General features: G+C 41.3%; 1 protein-coding gene across 1 annotated transcript in view; it reads right to left on the reverse strand.

The window, feature by feature from the left end:
* Positions 1–15,360, reverse strand: part of HCRTR2 (hypocretin receptor 2) — a 1,190,712-nt gene that overhangs the window by 413,334 nt on the left and 762,018 nt on the right. The gene's annotated exons all lie outside the window — the stretch shown is intronic.

Genomic DNA, 15,360 nt, shown 5'->3' on the forward strand with positions numbered 1-15,360 from the left:
TAACAGCAGTCATCATTACACCATCATCTTACAGTTTCAGAAACATCACTCTATCAGACACTTATGTCATTCTCCAACAACACTCTTGGCATACTGTTCCTTCAGCAGAAGCCCTACCTCCTTCCACCTCCAGTCCATACCTTGATAGCACAATTGTGATCTGCCTACCTTACACCCAGCCATAATCCCCTTCCATGTGGTCTCTTGCACACACACAATATATCAACCATCCCTGGCCATCAAATCAGCTAGCCTGGTCCCTATATCACTCATACTGCCAACATTTTCAATTCTTACCCTCAATACCACCCTCTTAGCCTGTGAGGCAGGTGCCATTACCACACCATATAAAGTAATGGCATCAGGAGGTGGTCACCTGCCATGTATGGTACACCCATCAAAATGGTATCAGCCACATAATATATGACCCACAAACCCACACACCCACACCCATATTAAGATTAGAACTCTTACCTATGTATTTATATCTACTATTGTGTGGTGCAGTTATCAGATGTGCCACAGAGCTTTTACAATTTCACCTACTCCAAAGGTACTTCTAAGGGGAATGACATTAACAGGACTACTAAATTGGAGTGAGGGGAAGTGTAAAGGGTGGTACACAAGTCAAAAATGGTATAACCCACACAGTACATGATTCTCACACATACAGCTGCTAGTATTGGGAATAGAACTCCTGCCTATCTAGTTATTTCTACTATAGTGTTACGCAGTTATCAGATGTGCCACAGATGTTATACAATATCACCTCGTCCGCAGGTACTTCTAAGGTGAATGACATCAAGAGGACTACTAAATTGGAGTTAGGGGAAGTGTAAAGGGTGGTACACAAGTCAAAATGGTATAACCCACACAGTACATCATTCACACACACACACACACACACACACACACACACACACACACACACACACACACACACACACACACACACACACACAAACACACACACACACACTTGCCAGTACTGAGATTAGAACCCCTGCCTATCCATTTATTTGAACTATAGTGTTGCACAGTTACTGCATGCACTACAGAGCTTACTGGACTTGCAACTGGCCAAAGGTGCTGATAATTGCACAGCTGAGGTAAAGTATTACAGGTGGCAGGAAGTCTGCCTTCAGTTTCTCCCTTACATCTTGCTAGTTCTTTCTGTCTTGCACTTCAAATAGCATTATAGCTTTGCAATTCAACAGGTTATTGTATCAATAAGTGTATCACACCTGGGAACCGTCAGCAGTACTTGTTCCTCATGGAATTAGCCCCAGTACTTACTACTTATGACCACCCCTCCTAGCATGATTGAAGTTTGGTTTTCTGTACTTTCACCCATTAACCTGGTGCACTTGTCAGTTCTAAGGCACTGTTGCTACTGCCTCATATACACAGACAACCCTCTCCTCTAAACTCCAAACACACAGACCAGTGAGAGTTACCCCTACATCACCAAATATGGAAATATGCACTATCCAGCAAAGACCGGACTAGCTAGTCAAGAGGATAAGATCAACACCTGCACCACACCATGTGGACCACATAGCTTGCCACAACACCCACTATGACAGCCCTGACATACACTGAAAAGCCACACATCCACCTTCACGGAGGCACTCAATGGATATTTACACGAACAGCACAGACCAGCAAGATAGACACCTACTCATACACCACAACATAGCACATGCCAAAGGACACATATGTTACCCACACAGTGTGCCCCCTCAACCTAAGCTCCTAAGACTGACCATCTTGCACAATACATTGATCATGGGTGATTCAATACTGTGAAACACAGATGTCCCACTTACTATGTTGATTATAGAGGAGGTAACAGCCAACTGTGCATCATATGCCAGCATCCAACACATGACACACCCAATCAGGCCACTCCACAACAGCTACAAGTATCACTCTGTCATCATCCATGTGGGTGTGAGTGACCTGAGACACACCTCCCTAGGCTACATGACAAGAGGCATGGTTGAACACCAGGATTATGTGGTCCAGGCAGGTGTGACAGTAGCCCTGAGCAGTATACTGCCATCACGCAGAATGATGCTGCAGTACTATCAACAGATAATTGATTGCAACATTGGCTTACATGTTGCATGTCATTCTCAGGGGACCCAGTATCTCTCTGCTTGGGATAACATGATTGACAGACCTCAATGCCTTGAAGAGATGCCCTAAATCTGTCAGCCCTGGGTTTCCAGGTACAGGGTAAGTGTCTTGCCACCCCTATAGTGCCTTATTAGGCAGTGGTCCAAATCAAATTACCACCACAACAGCTCGACATGTATGCAATCTGAGGGTCATACTGCTCAACAGTAGACATCTAACTGTCAAGACGCAGTTACTCAAAACACTCATCTGAGTGGAGGAAATTGACATTTGTGCTGTAATGGAGAGGTGGTTCACAGTAGCAGACAGCAGCCCTGCACTAACAGGCTATGATGCATTCCACAGCTGTTAATGCCAAAACATGGACCACACCTCCACAGGTGGTGTCTCCATATTCACAATGGATATGCAGATCTCCAGACTAGTATCCCAGCATAATGCATCGAGGTACTTCTGGTAAAACTGACTTTGGGGAACAGTACAATCCATGCCATAGCCTGCTATCGGTCCCCAGACTGTCAAGGCACATTCCTCAACACCCTGGCATTTATGAAGGTCCAACCCAGTACTGGCATAGCAGGAGACTTCAACTACCCCTCAATCACCTGGGGAAAGTAGTCAAGCACTAGTACATTGGCCCAATGCTTCATGGAATTCATCAGTTCCGATGACCTGCACCTGATCATACTGACCCCCAGTAGAGGATGCAACAACCTTGACCTGTGTTGATTACTTACATATGGAACTTTGCTCGACCAGTTGCAAATTCCTACCATGTCAGATCCAAACATAATGTAATCAACATGGAGCTCAACATCTCATCCACATCCCCACAAGGGTAACCACCTTGCAAAACCTCTCCAATGCTGACAATGCAGTCATAAAAACAGGGGTGGATGACTTCACTGCACCCATGCCAATGGGAAATAGCTGCATGACTGTCGCATCATACACATATGCACTGCACAAACATGTAAATGGATACATGGTACTAGCCATAGCCAACAGAACACAGACACTGTCCTCCAAACAGTGGAAGCCAATGTGATGGTCCCCTGCCATTACTAAAGTGGATAACAGAAGAAGGACACTGTTGCAGAAAAAGGTGGTGTCCCAAGACTGGTGAACCCCCTTATTAGTCTCAAACACAACTTGGAATCCCTCATGGTTTCACCTACAGGCAGCTATGATGGCAGAATTGCAGCAGACACTGATGACAATCACCAAAACCTTTGATAGTTATATCAACAACCTCCACACCAAGAACCACATGTGCTGTGAGTTACTGCATAATGCTAATGCCTATCCTGAGACAACACACATTGGCCACAGTCTTGCCAACGCATTCAGTGCCAGCTTTATCCTTCTCCCCCCAAGGGGACAATCACAATGGCAGATGAATGTCAGGCACCCAGCATTACTGCAGGCCAGGTTAGACCGGAATTGTCCACAGGCAAGGATACAGTTTCCATGGGACCCCAATATATCCGTGGCTGTCTTCTACATGACATACAAAGAGACCTGGCATCACATTTGTGTGCCCTGGTCAGTCATAGCCTCATATCAAGCTTTGTCCTTCCAAAATGGCACACTGCTACAGTCATCACTTCCATAAAGAGGTAGCATCTACAGGCCATGGGGATTATTAGGCCCTTAGCCTGACAAGTCTACTATGTACAGATATGGTTTCATCATCAGGGACCTGATTGACCAAGATATGGGTGAGCTCCTAACTCTGGACCCTACACAGTTTGGTTTTGTGAATGGCAGATCATGCCTGCTCATCTTTGTTGACGTATTTCAGTGAATCACCAGGGCTGTGTATGACAGTAAGGTACTGCATACAGCCTACCTCAGTCTGGCCAAGGCTTCTCATACCATTTCTCAGTCAGGGATTATTGATAAACCCAACAAACTAGGCATCAGTCCCTATATCAGTGGGTGGTTTGCAAATTGGTTCACAGAACACACAGTGTGACAGTGCCAAACTTCAAGTTAGACTGGCAAGCAGTCACGAGTGGAGTCCCACAGGGATCAGTACTGGATAGTGTCCTGTCCAGCATCTATTTCTCAGGAGTCCAGCCCAACACAGAGGAACTATGGCTGACCAAGTTCACAGAGAACTGCAAGCTGGGAGCTATCATGAACTCCACAAGTGATGCAGACATCCTACAAAAAGGCCTCACTGAGACCAATGAGTGGTGTGGAAATCATGGCCAGAAGCTTAACACCAAAAAATGTATCATCATTCCCTTTGGTAAAACACTCAGTTCCAGTAAGTTCCACATCAATGGGAGCCCAATGAATACTGTAGGTATTATAAGAGATTAGGGGACACAGGTTGACAGCAACTTCTCCTTCAAGCACCACATTGCCACTGTGGTCAGGAAGTCCTTCTATATGGCACATTGTACTACCAAGGGTTTTGCATCCAGGAAGAATGATCTTTGTTTGCTATTTCCTCATTAGACCACTCCTCAAGTATTATGACCCATTTTCCATGTACCTTACTAGACACCTGCTATAGCTGGAGAAGCCACAGAAGCACCTCACAACAAAGGGGTTCCTAGGCATTAAACGCACATCCTACACAGACAGAATCAGAAGACCCAAACTATTCTCTATGCATTATCACCTAATTAGCAACTATCTGTGCTTGACTTACAAAGCCATGTCTGACCCAGCTGGTTTAGAAATGCTACATATAAATCCATTCACACCACACACTGTAGAGACCTCTACCTCAGTACCACAATCACCACAATATGCTGGTGGGACAGGTCCCTCACCAAGGGACTGCACAAGCCCTGGAATACACTTCCCATATATGTCATGCAGAGCACCTAGCTGACCCTGTTCCACAGACATCTTGATGAGTGGATGGGTAATAGATAGTTCAACTCAACTGTATAAAGAGCACAATAAAGTTCTAGTAGAGCTGTCATGATCCAAGAAGTAATAACCTTTTATTCAGACACATAAAAACAACTGGTTTAGCGCTTTCATCTACGCAATCGTAGACTTCATCAGAACACTAATTTCTCATTACATAGACATATATATACAAAAATAACCACCAAAATTATACAATTAATTAATTAAATATACTTATTAGCTTAAAGCCACAAGTACTTCTTAAAATGCATTCATGAATTCCTAAAAAACAATGACACTTGTTTAGTGGTTAGTTATGTCAAGTATATATCACTTTCATGTATTAAAATATATATAATAAAAATTCAATTTTAAAAACTACATCAATCATTCATAAATATTAACTCCTACATTTTTTTTTAAATAATATATGAACATATGGTAGCATACATTAATTAAAGACCACATTTAAAAGAGTGAATTCCCATACTTTACAACCATACTTCTGATTTACTAATACTTTAAATTTATTGCATATTTTATACAAATTTTTGTATGGTGCTTAGAATGTTTAGTTAAAAACATAACAAATAGATCAGGATTTATATGATTTCCTTAAAGTACAATATCCTTTACTTGCCACTATTAATGGTATACCCAAAGTACACAAAGATATTATTGATCCCCCACTTAGACCAATAATTGCTGGAACTTATAGTAAAACATTTCCGTATGGGAAAGTAATTGACCAGTGGTTAAAGAATATATATAAGAACATAAAGCACATTATTAAGGACTCTTAGGAATTCCTTGGGAAATTCACACATGATATATGGAATCCACAATTGCTTTTTGTAACTATAGATATTAAAGACCTATTCTCATGTATACCTAAGGAGGATGGAATAAATAGGTTTATGAAGAGTGTTAACACTTATAGTGAGTTGGGAGAAGACAGGAAAGAATTAATACATGAGTTTATTAATATTGTACTGGATAATAATTTCATATACTTCGATGGGGAATATTACAAGCAGAACAATGGAGTGGCAATGAGGGCAGCTTGTGCCCCCATTTTTGCCAATCTTGTATTGTTAGATTGGGAGAGTGAATTTGTGTTCAGTTCACCCTGGCAGAAGTATATGATACTATATGTCCGTTATTTGGATGATATTTTCATCCTATGGAAAGGAAAAAAGGAAGAACTTATTTGGTTTGTTGATTATATTAACAACACTACTTCATATATTAGGTTTACTCATAATTTTGATTATATGGGCATCAATTTTTGGATGCTTATATATTTTCTGATGGCACTCAATTTCAGTCTAGAATTTTTAGAAAAGAAACCTTTTGTAATAGTTACCTTGAATATACTAGTAATCATCCGTATTCACAGAAGAGAAGTATTATTAAAGGTCAATCTATTAGAGTGGCCCGGATGACCACAGTCAAGAATGATTTCCTCAAAGAGATGGCCTTTTTGAGAAGGTTATTCATGGATAGAGGATATCCTGAAGACCTAGTGAAGGATGTTACGATGTTTATTACTAAAGAATGGGGAAAAAAATATACACCGGTTTTGGGTGTAGGACCATCGCCAAAACAGATAAATATGGAAGTTAGTAACTCCAGTACAGTACAAGGTGGACAAAATTTTCAGAGGGCATGTATAGTAAAGTTTGCCAAACAGGCGAGGGAGATTAAACAGATTATTGACAATAATTGGAATATAATCACTAGTGATGATAGTATTAATGACAAACTGGGGGTGAGGCCATCTTATGTATATAAAACTGATTATAACCTTAAGAGAATATTTGAAACAAGGTCTAATATAATTAATAAACAAATACATTTAGGAAAGGGTGGAACCACGAAATGCGGACACTGAAACCAATGCCATAATATTATAGACAAGGAGAGTGTAGTACTCGATAATATTATAAGAAGTAAGATCAACTTCAGTAAAGGGAATTGCCAGTCACAGCATCTGATATACCTAGCAATATGTTCTTCCTGTCATTATTTTTATGTGGGTAAAATGGACAGGAGACAAAAAAATAGAATATATGACCATTTGTATTGCATTCGTAAAAAAGATACCAATAATGCCTTGTACAGGCATATAAATAGTAGTTCAGGCTGTGTTGGCTTTCTGTTTGGTATTTTGGAAGTGGTGAAACAGAACCCTAGGGGGGGTGATATTAAGGCACTTGTTTCTGAGAAGGAAATTAAGTGGCAAATTAGGTTAAATGCAGCAACACCCCCAGGATTAAATGATTGCATACCCACTAAACCCCTTTTAAGAAATTAATGTTTTTAACTAAACATTCTAAGCACCATACAAAAATTTGTATAAAATATGCAATAAATTTAAAGTATTAGTAAATCAGAAGTATGGTTGTAAAGTATGGGAATTCACTCTTTTAAATGTGGTCTTTAATTAATGTATGCTACCATATGTTCATATATTATTTTTAAAAAAATGTAGGAGTTAATATTTATGAATGATTGATGTAGTTTTTAAAATTGAATTTTTATTATATATATTTTAATACATGAAAGTGATATATACTTGACATAACTAACCACTAAACAAGTGTCATTGTTTTTTAGGAATTCATGAATGCATTTTAAGAAGTACTTGTGGCTTTAAGATAATAAGTATATGTAATTAATTAATTGTATAATTTTGGCAGTTATTTTTGTATATATATGTCTATGTAATGAGAAATTAGTGTTCTGATGAAGTCTACGATTGCGTAGATGAAAGCGCTAAACCAGTTGTTTTTATGTGTCTGAATAAAAGGTTATTACTTCTTGGATCGTGACAGCTCTACTAGAACTTTATTGTGCTCTTTATACAGTTGGATTGTCGTGAGTTCTAGTTTTTTGTCGTTTATAGTTCAACTCAAGGATCACTGCAGTGGCGATACTTGATACAGCCACTGGGACGTAACATCGGGTGGCACAATGACAGGACCCTTCTATGTGCTAGGCTTGTTAAGACTCATGAGCCATTACCTACTACACATTTGTGAACCTATAAAGGGAATGACATCAGCAGGACTGATAAAGTAGTGCAGTGGGTGTTAAACTTATCAGAGTACTTTGTCCTACAAACCAACACATACACTTGCCCAATGTGAGAGTAGAACCCCTACCTAACTAGTGATTTATTCCATAGTGTTACGCAGTTACTGCATGTGCTACAAAGCTTACTAGGCTGCGAGTTGGTCAAAGGTGCTGATATGGGGAATGACATCAGCAGGACTGATAAAGTAGGGCAGTGGGTGGTCAACATGTAAAAATACTTCTACTTACAAACATATATAGCCACACACACATTTGCCGGATACAAAAGTAAAACCCCTGCCAAACTAGCCATCTGTACTATAGTGTTAAGCATTTATCACACATACTACTGATCTTACAGCGTTGCCAGCTGGCCAAGGTTGATGATAAAGACCTGACATCAGCTGGACTGATAAGGTGGGGCACTATGAAGTGTTGTTGGTGGGAATGGCATAAAACTGTTTCACCTATAAACAAACCCACAACTCCCTCTGTCTTGCACACACAACTGTCACATACACAATTTGCCAGGATGGAGATTAAAGCTCCTACCTAACTAGTTATTTGTACTATCGTGTTAAGCAGTTATCGCACACACCACAAAGTTTATGGGGATGAAGCCTGATAGAAGGCACTTCTGATGACTGATATCTGCCGGACTGCTAAAGTAGGGAAAGGGGAAGTGTACTGGGTTTGAATGGACCCAAAAGCTTTTAGGTGTGAACACACACACACACACACACACACACACACACACACACACACACACACACACACACACACACACACACACACACTTTTACATTTGCCAGGGCTGAGATTAGAACACCTACCTAACTAATTATTTGTACAATAGTGGTATGCAGTTATCGCACATACCACTGAGCTTATGAGGTTGTGTTTAACAAAAGTGACTTTTATGGTGACAGACATCTTCAGGACTGCTAAGGTGGGGGAATGGGAAGTGCACTGGGTGGGGAAGGCCTGTTAATTCTTATATCCTACTGACATGTCTCTAAGTGTATGTGTAATTGCTAGAACCTGTGTTCTGAGAGACTGCCTTCCAGGATATCTGCAAATATACAGAGCTGAGTATATTTTTTTGGTTATAGAGTTTGTTAATTGTTGCTTAGATCTCTGTTGAAACTGTTGTCTCACTGTTCTGAGAGACTGATCTGCAACTATACAGAGCTGAGTATATTTTTTTGGATTTTAGAATTTGTACTGTTAGTTGTTGCTTAGATCTCTCTTGAAACTGTTGTCTCAGTTTTCTGAGAGACTGATCTGCAAAAATACAGAGTTGAGTATTTATTTTTGGTTTTTAGAGTTTGTACTGTTAGTTGTTGCTTAGATCTCTATTGAAACTGTTGTCTCACTGTTCTGAGAGACTGATCTGCAAATATACAGAGTTGAGTATATATTTTTGGTTTTTATAGTTTGTACTGTTAGTTGTTGCTTAGATCTCTGCTGAAACAGCCCCTCCCCATTTTCTGCCATGTCTTCAGTTGGTATAACTGTTTTTTACAGCTTGTGTGTTATCTAACTCAAGGATCACTTAATTTGACCTGTTAGTAACAGCCTGCATTTAATTGCTGGAACCTGTGTTCTGAGAGACTGCCTTCCAGAATATCTGCAAATATACAGAGCTGAGTATATATTTTTGGTTATAGCGTTTGTTAATTGTTGCTTAGATCTCTGTTGAAACTGCTTTCTCAGTGTTCTGAGAGACTGATCTACAAATATACAGAGCTGAGTATATTTTTTTGGTTTTTAGAGTTTGTACTGTTAGTTGCTGCTTAGATCTCTGTTGAAACTGTTGTCTCACTTTTCTGAGAGACTGATCTGCAAATATACAGAGTTGAGTATATATTTTTGGTTTTAGAGTTTGTACTGTTAGTTGTTGCTTAGATCTCTATTGAAACTGTTGTCTCATTGTTCTGAGAGACTGATCTGCAAATATACAGAGCTGAGTATATATATATTTTTATTTTTAGAGTTTGTACTGTTAGTTGTTGCTAGATCTCTGTTGAAACTGTTGTCTCACTGTTCTGAGAGACTGATCTGCAAATATACAGAACTGAGTATTTTTTTGGTTTTTAGAGTTTGTGCTGTTAGTTGTTGCTTAGATCTCTGTTTTGTCTCACCCACCCTCCCTATTTTTGTTCGTAGTTTAAATTTGGTGGCTTTTGCAGTTGCCTGCCCCACTGTAGATTTGATCTGGGACACTCCCCCAGTCCCATCTATTTACCACATTCTACTTAATAAATTCTCTCTGCACTTGCTTTTAGTCCTTTTTAATTTAATTGCATTTTTTAAACTGTGTTTGGTCTAATATTGCTACATACACACGTGTGCTAGCTTGCACTGCATGTGAATTGTTTTTACTACTGCTTTTGCTACTTTTCTGTAATAATAAAAAAAAAACTGTAAGCCTGTTTCCTACCTTTCCTGTAACTAGTGTTCCCGATACAGATTTGCTGTATCCAGGACTGTATGTAATCTTCTGAGCCCCCCAAGCCTTTCTGTGTTAGAGGGAAGCCTTCTAGCTTATCAGTGGGAGTGGTAAGCACTAGGTAACCTGTCTACCACATAAGGAGTGGTTCTGGCCCAGAAATTATATTTATTGGCTGTTTGGGCAATCACTTCCATCTCTCTCAACTTTTTGATTTGAAAGCCTGCATTTGCATTTGTTTATGTCCTGTAACTCGTCTAGTGTAGATACAGATTCTTAGTTTTAGCACTTAAATTTGCTTATTCATGCTCAGCACTTGTTCAGAACTTGTAAGCACTAAATAAGCTACTAATTAGTACAGCACTCAATCTTCCTCATTACCTAGAGGAAAACAGTTCTTGTACTTACTTTTCTGACTTGCTTAGAGAAAAACAGCTCTTGTACTCACTGTCCTCACTTATCTAGAGGAAAATAGTTTTTTATTCAGGCATGACCAAGGGTCAGCTCCAAGTGTTCTCTCCTGTCTATCTAATGAATCTGGGCATCTTCAGGCAATGTAGAAATTGCCTCATGTACACAGACAACCCTCTCCTCCTACCACCCAACATAACAACCTGTGAAAGATGCACTCATTTAGCCAAACTGGAGGTAAAGCTCTCTCCAACCAAGACTGAACTTGACAGTCATAAGGAGAAGGTGAACATATGCATCACACCACACTCATCACATAGTCTCACTAAATCTACACCACCAAAATCCACACATAGTAACACAAAAACATTCGCAGAGGCTCTCAATAATAATTTGTCTAAGCAACAGAGACCTCCAATGCAGAAAAACAAGCAAGCTCCATCTCCCAACACAACCCACGGACTCAGTGTGCCACTCAACCACAGCCAATAAGGCAAAACAACATACCCAACACACTAGTTATAGGTGACTGTATAGTCAGGCACACTGATGTCCCACTCACCAGGCTAAACAAGGAGAAGGTTACTGTCAGCTGCCTGTCGGGTGCCAGGATCCGCCACATAACCCACGCACTCAGGTCACTCCACAACAAGTACAAATATGACTCTGTCATTGTCCATGTTGGTGTGAATGACCTGAGACATTCCTCCTTGGACTACATGAAAAGAGACATGGAAGAGCTCTCCAATCTTGTAGCCCAGACAGGTATGACCCTAGCCCTGAGTAGCATTCTGCCATCAGCCGGAATGATACTGCAGTACAAGGACAAAATAATTGACTTCAACAATTGGCTAAGCTTCTGGTGTCATTCTAAGGGGATCCAGTATCTGTCTGCTTGGGATGACATGGTCTACAGACCACAATGTTTTGCCATAGATGGCCTGCACCTGTTACCCCTGGCATTCCGGATACTGGCTAAGGCTCTTGCTGCCCCTATAGTGCCTTTTTTAGGCAAGGTTCAAATAACAAATTCACCACCATAACAGGAACAGGTAAGCAAAAATTGAGGGTAATGCTATTCAATGCTAGAAGTCTAAATCTCAAAATGCACTCACACGAGGCACTCCTTAAAATGGAGAGCATCGATATCTGTGCAGTGACTGAGACCTGGTTCAAGGATCCAGAGAGCACCCCTGCACTACCAGGCTATAACTCATACCATATGTTTCGGCCATGTAACCTGGACCGAAACACCAAAGGCGGAGGTGTGTCCATATTCATTAAGGATATCCACACCTCCAGGCTAGTTGCTCAGCATAATGCATCTGAGGTTATCCAAGTGCAACTACCTCTGGGCAAAACTGCAATCCAAATTGTAGCTTGCTACAGATCCCCCACCATGCCTCAGGATTCCCACTCCTCTTTTCTTGATGTACTGGAAAATATTAGGGTTCAACCAAACATCCTAATAACGGGTGACTCCAACTACCCCACCATTAACTGGGAAAGCTACTCGTGTACCAACTCCTTAGCTCAACGCTTTTTGGAATTCATAAACTCCAATGCCCTGGATCAACTTATCCACACCCTCACCAGGGGCAACAATATCCTAGACCTAGTCATTACCAACATGGATGACCGATGTTCCACACCTGAAGTCAACTCCTCGTTGGTCCAATCCGACCATAAGATAATCACCCTTGATATCCACATCTCGCCCCCACCCCCATTAAGGAAACCACAGTAAAAAAATTTCTCCAAAGCCAACTTTATACTTTTTAAGACAGAAGTGGTAAACTTCATGACACCCATGCAGATGGTCAATACAGTTACAACTGCTGAATCCTACACAAATGCACTCTATAAGCAGTTACACGAGTGCATGGATCATGCTATCCCAAACAGAACCAAGACGCTATCCTCTAAAAAAAGGAAGCCTATCTGGTGGTCCCCTGCCATAAACAAACTGTACAACAAAAGGAAGAAACTGTTGCAAAAGAGAGTAAAATCCCATGAGTGGAGGAGCTCCCTGGTCAGTCTCAGTAAGAAGCTGAGATCCCTTATAAGATCCTCCAAAACTAGCTACGAAAACAAAATCACCACTAATTCCAAGGGCAACCACAAAGCATTCTATAGCTATGTCAATAATCTCGATGGCAACACCCAGATCTGCTCTGAGTTACAGCACAAAGGCAAGAAAATTACAGAACCAACTGATATTGCCAACATCCTGGCAGATAGGTTCAGTGCTAACTTTACCCCCCTCTCACCCCCTAAAGGGCCCATATCTGTACAGGAAGAATGCAGAGACCCTGTAATCACAACTACACAGTAAAAGCTGCACTCTCTAAAGCCAAAAACACAGCATCCCAGGCTGTGTTTTACATGAACTTCAGAATGAACTGGCTCCCCACTTAAGCACCATGTTCAATAATAACCTTGCATCAGGCTTTGTGCTGACTGAATGGCACACAGCAACAGTTATCCCACTCCACAAAGGGGGAGCCACCACTGATCCCAGGAACTATCAACCTATTAGCCTGAAGAGCCTGGTCTGCAAGGTCATGGATCATGTCATCATGGAACTTATAAACAAAGACATTGGTAACCTCCAAATTCAGGATCCCACCCAGTTCGGGTTTGTGAAAGGCAGATCATACCTCCTGAACCTTATCGAATTCTTTGAGCCAGTCACCAAAGCCGTAGATGAGGGTAAGGTGGTTCACACAGCCTATCTTGACCTCGCCAAAGCTTTTGACACCACCCCCCATTCTGGAATTATAGCTAAACTCACTAAACTAGGTATAAATCCCTACATCACAAGATGGGTTGCCAACTGGCTCACTGACAGAACCCACACTGTAAAAGTTGCAGACTTCAAATTTGACCTCAAAGCAGTGACAAGTGGAGTACCACAGGGTTCCGTCCAGGGACCTCTCCTGCTTGGTATCTACTTCTCTGAAGTACAGGCTAACACAGAAGGCCTCTGGCTAATGAAGTTCGCAGATGACTGCAAACTAGGAGCCATAGTCAAGTCTTCAGATGATGTGGACATCCTACAGAAGGGCCTCGCTGTGACAGATGCCTGGTGTCAGAGCCATGGCCTCAAGCTCAATGCCAAAAAGTGCAGTGTCATCTCCTTTGGTAAAAACTTTGTACCCCTTAACTACCACACAGGCAGCAATCTACTTAACACCAAATGCGTGATAAGAGACCTTGGTACCCAGGTGGGCAGTAGTCTCTCCTTTGATAGTTACATTGCCACAGTAGTCAAGAAGTCCTTCTACGTGGCACACCTCATCATAAAAGGGTTCTCATCCAGGAAAAAAGAGGTCATTGTTCCCCTCTACTCAACACTCATTAGACCCATTATAGAGTACAACCCTCCTTTTGGAATGTACTTCACAAGACATCTGCAGCAGCTAGAAAGGCCACAGAAGTACCTCACAAAGAGGATTACTGGCCTCAAACAAATGCCCTACACTGACCGCCTCAAAAAACTCCAGCTTTACTCCGTAGCATATCGCCTACTCCGAGGTGATATCTGCCTAACATATAAAGCTATGTCAAACCCAGAGCTGTTGGACATGCTACACCTAAAGAAATCCTAATCCCTCCGAGCTATACACTCTAGGGACCTAAACCTTGTCACCACAATAAACAGGACATGCTGGAGGGATATATTCCTATCCCAGAGACTTCCCATACTCTTGAACAGGCTACTCATCTATGTCAAGCAAAGTTCTTCATTAGCACTCTTCAAGAAAAATCTTGATGAGAGGATGGGAAAAAGGAAATACACCCCGGGGATCACTTCTGTGTCTCTGCTCGACAGTGGCACAGGAAAATAACTTTCTTGGGTGGCGTAAGCCAGGGAACCTTGTTGGCTAGGCTTACGTAGTCCCTTTGACCGATAGCCTAGTATCTACCTATGAACCAGTGTGTCCTTCTATAGTACATGTGGGACTCTATTCCAGGGATTGTTGTACTCCAGTCCGGTTAGTTTTGTGCTACAGCCATACCTCTCAACCTGTTGGTGCAGGATATCTGGAGATAGCCTATCAAAATGTGGGGACAATGGGCCATACAATGAATGTGACAATTTCTCTCAGTAATGTATGGGTTGCTTGGGTTACAGGGCTTGTTTTAGCAGACATCTGTCATATATGTCATTTGACAACTTCATGTATTGTTCCAGTACCTCGTGACATACATACTCAGATCATCACAGTGATTTACCAGAGGAATACAAGATGGATGATGCACACACAAGGTTTATGGGCCAAATGCTTATGCATTCTTGCACAATCCAGCCTGCTGAGGGGTGTGGCTACAAGCAATTAACTGCTGGTGCTGTGGAAATGGTCCAGCACCTTGGTGATATATTACAATGGTGGAATCTC

Source organism: Protopterus annectens, chromosome 2.part2 (genome assembly GCF_019279795.1).
Source record: "Protopterus annectens isolate FY-2018-M chromosome 2.part2, PAN1.0, whole genome shotgun sequence".
NCBI classification, from domain to species: Eukaryota; Metazoa; Chordata; order Ceratodontiformes; family Protopteridae; genus Protopterus; species Protopterus annectens.